General features: G+C 41.1%; 1 long non-coding RNA gene across 1 annotated transcript; it reads right to left on the bottom strand.

Annotated features, from left to right (window-relative positions):
• Positions 1–241: 241 nt before the first annotated feature.
• Positions 242–4,077, bottom strand: LOC149129035 (uncharacterized). Its single transcript, XR_016240540.1, has 2 exons — positions 2,622–4,077; positions 242–967 (listed from the first exon to the last, which is right to left on the bottom strand). It is a non-coding gene; the product is annotated as an uncharacterized LOC149129035 (long non-coding RNA).
• Positions 4,078–4,314: the final 237 nt, after the last annotated feature.

Genomic DNA, 4,314 nt, shown 5'->3' with positions numbered 1-4,314 from the left:
TGCGAACCAATCCACCCCCCATCATCTCACAATAAATGGAAGAATTTACCTTCGAGACTTGCTAACTTCGATCAGAGAGGGTGGGTCGATTCTGGATTGTCGAATGCTTTTCATAGACTTCGTTTAAATATATCTTGCTAGACATCAATCCGTCCCTTGTCACACTCAATCAGTAAAGCTAGCTGCGTGTCTTTAGCCGCAGGTATACGTACGAAATGTATGGGTTTTTTTCTCATGTTCCTTTCTTTCTTTTACTTGTTTCATTCATTAGACTGCGGCCATGCTGGAGCAGCGCCTTAAAGTTTTTTTTATATAATATATACTAGCCTCCCTCTTTCACACGATGCTACACACAGCATATATGTTTGTATATATATATATACACCAGCTGCCTTAACTCGTACAGGTCAGTGGATCAGTGGGTATAAGCAGGTGTGTGAAATAGGCTAAAAAGCTTGGTTCATCCGTCACATGGGTCCTCTCGCAACATTTATACTGTCCACTTAGGATACACCGACCTAACCTCTGGCCAGAACCTAACGCCAATTTCCCTGAACTCTTGCGGGGGCACCATGTCTGTCCCAAGTGAAAGCCCGAAAGTAAAAGTCATACGCACTAGTTGTCCTTCTGCTCACATGTCTGTCCTACTTGCAAGGCCCCTTGACCGTTCATACGTCATCACTTACCTTATACTTCCAGCCTATCCCACCATCTTTGTCATATATTATGTGTAGTAAGAGGCTTGCTTCCCAACCACATGGTTCTGGGTTCAGTCTCACTGCGTGCCACCTTGAGCAAGTGTCTTCTGCTATAGTCTCAAGCCGACCAAAGCCTTGTGAGTGGTTTTGGTGGATGGAAACTGAAAGAAGCCCATCGAATATATATGTGTGTGTGTGTCTCCTCATGTCTGTGTGTCTGTCTCCCATCACTGCTTGATAACTGGTGTTGGTGTTTATGCTCCCATAATCTAGCAGTTCAGCAAAGCAGACCAAAATAAGTGCTGGATTCAATTCATTCGACTGAAACAGAATTTTTCAAGGCCATCACTTAGGGGCCGGTGTCGGTTTTTTGACATCCCTATAATGTAGTGGTTTTGTTAAAGGAGATTTATGGAAAAAAAAAGAAGAAAGAAACACCTCCTGTGTTCATAATGTCAACACACTCACACAAACATGTATATGGGCATACACACACAAACATATATGTGCATGTACGTACTCATATGTATACACATATCCACACTCCAAACACTATTATGACAACTTACTGATTGTCCTCCAAGTAAATGCATAAACTACGGTTTAAGCAACATATTACCTGCCTCTGGACGCCCTCTTCCCAAGACGGTACCCATACAGGTGATCCCAGGAGTGCCTCCGGATTTAAACATCCCCTGGTTGCTTGGATGCTTCAGACTACCCCTGAAGGATCGAGGCAAACCTACCACTTACCTATATATATATATATATATACATATATATATATATATACATACATACATGTGTGAGCATGTATTGTACACGCCAGTAATCTAAAAATGTATTCCAACAGACAAGGTAACTCTCATGGAACTAGGCAACCGAAATATAATGCTTTCAAAAACTAAACCTTTTCCAGGTGTCTTTGGACAAACTTAATCTTCTTGATACGAAGAGACTCTTAAGGAACTGAGAGAGATGAACACGAATTTGAGACTTTTGATTAGCAACACTGATGAACTCACTCGCTCCACACAAGAGGAAAAAAAGAGAAAGATCAATCCCTGCAACAGCTCAATCAACATTTGTCCGAATTATGCACCACTCTTCATTCTTTACCACATAATAATTGCTTAAATGAAAATCCACCTACAGATGATACACAAGATAGAAGCCCATGCCCCTCCACTATCAATTAAAAACCGCATTATACACATATAGAATGAAAAACTTAAAGCCAGAAAGGTTACTTTCTGGAACATGATCAAAAACAAGCACAAGGCAGAAATTTACGAACACTGGTTAAATTCTGCCTCATAAACTCCAAATTAAACGTATTCCAAACGAACAGGACCAACAAAGACAATTATGGGAGAAACTAACACTTGGAAAACATGAAGACAGAAATAGAACTGCTTAAGCTTAGAGCGCTGAGCAATGAAGAAAAATTGAAGAACATAGATGAGGAAATCTACAACGAATTAAAGAAACATTGAGATGGTCAACGCTTGGAAAGTGTCTTTAAACTGTGGCAAACAACTTGTGAAGCTGAAGAAATAAACTCGCTACAAGGCTGGCAAAGACAAAGCAATTTGTTTATTAACTACGAAACACAGTTCATCGTAGAATAGGCATTGGATAAGCCCTTGCTGAAGGAAAACAAACCAAAAACATACACAGAAATGAACCCAAGCTTATCGAAAACAAACCAGAGAGGGTCTAGGGGATACAATTGCACCACTCTTACATCCCCAAATAACTTAGAAACAACAATCAGGAATTCAGCCGACCACAGAGAATCTGGACGGAATCTTCTTGGCATCCTACAAAGAAATCAAAGGTTCCATGGAAACGTCGAGACGAAGCAAAACTTTTGCGAACCAATCCACCCCCCATCATCTCACAATAAATGGAAGAATTTACCTTCGAGACTTGCTTACTTCGATCAGAGAGGGTGGGTCGATTCTGGATTGTCGAATGCTTTTCATAGACTTCGTTTAAATATATCTTGCTAGACGTCAATCCGTCCCTTGTCACACTCAATCAGTAAAGCTAGCTGCGTGTCTTTAGCCGCAGGTATACGTACGAAATGTATGGGTTTTTTTCTCACGTTCCTTTCTTTCTTTTACTTGTTTCATTCATTAGACTGCGGCCATGCTGGAGCAGCGCCTTAAAGTTTTTTTTATATAATATATACTAGCCTCCCTCTTTCACACGATGCTACACACAGCATATATGTTTGTATATATATATATACACCAGCTGCCTTAACTCGTACAGGTCAGTGGATCAGTGGGTATAAGCAGGTGTGTGAAATGGGCTAAAAAGCTTGGTTCATCCGTCACATGGGTCCTCTCGCAACATTTATACTGTCCACTTAGGATACACCGACCTAACCTCTGGCCAGAACCTAACGCCAATTTCCCTGAACTCTTGCGGGGGCACCATGTCTGTCCCAAGTGAAAGCCCGAAAGTAAAAGTCATACGCACTAGTTGTCCTTCTGCTCACATGTCTGTCCTACTTGCAAGGCCCCTTGACCGTTCATACGTCATCACTTACCTTATACTTCCAGCCTATCCCACCATCTTTGTCATATATTATGTGTAGTAAGAGGCTTGCTTCCCAACCACATGGTTCTGGGTTCAGTCTCACTGCGTGCCACCTTGAGCAAGTGTCTTCTGCTATAGTCTCAAGCCGACCAAAGCCTTGTGAGTGGTTTTGGTGGATGGAAACTGAAAGAAGCCCATCGAATATATATGTGTGTGTGTATGTGTGTGTCTGTCTGTCTCCCATCACTGCTTGATAACTGGTGTTGGTGTTTATGCTCCCATAATCTAGCAGTTCAGCAAAGCAGACCAAAATAAGTGCTGGATTCAATTCATTCGACTGAAACAGAATTTTTCAAGGCCATCACTTAGGGGCCGGTGTCGGTTTTTTGACATCCCTATAATGTAGTGGTTTTGTTAAAGGAGATTTATGGAAAAAAAAAGAAGAAAGAAACACCTCCTGTGTTCATAATGTCAACACACTCACACAAACATGTATATGGGCATACACACACAAACATATATGTGCATGTACGTACTCATATGTATACACATATCCACACTCCAAACACTATTATGACAACTTACTGATTGTCCTCCAAGTAAATGCATAAACTACGGTTTAAGCAACATATTACCTGCCTCTGGACGCCCTCTTCCCAAGACGGTACCCATACAGGTGATCCCAGGAGTGCCTCCGGATTTAAACATCCCCTGGTTGCTTGGATGCTTCAGACTACCCCTGAAGGATCGAGGCAAACCTACCACTTACCTATATATATATATATATACATATATATATATATATATACATACATACATGTGTGAGCATGTATTGTACACGCCAGTAATCTAAAAATGTATTCCAACAGACAAGGTAACTCTCATGGAACTAGGCAACCGAAATATAATGCTTTCAAAAACTAAACCTTTTCCAGGTGTCTTTGGACAAACTTAATCTTCTTGAGACGAAGAGACTCTTAAGGAACTGAGAGAGATGAACACGAATTTGAGACTTTTGATTAGCAACACTGATGAACTCACTCGCTCCACACAAGAGGAAAAGAAG

This window comes from Octopus bimaculoides, unplaced genomic scaffold (genome assembly GCF_046866305.1).
Source record: "Octopus bimaculoides isolate indiv1 unplaced genomic scaffold, ASM4686630v1 Z4, whole genome shotgun sequence".
Classification (NCBI taxonomy): Eukaryota; Metazoa; Mollusca; class Cephalopoda; order Octopoda; family Octopodidae; genus Octopus; species Octopus bimaculoides.
The sequence above is the reverse complement of the archived record's forward strand: the minus strand, read 5'-3'. Positions and strand labels throughout refer to the sequence as shown.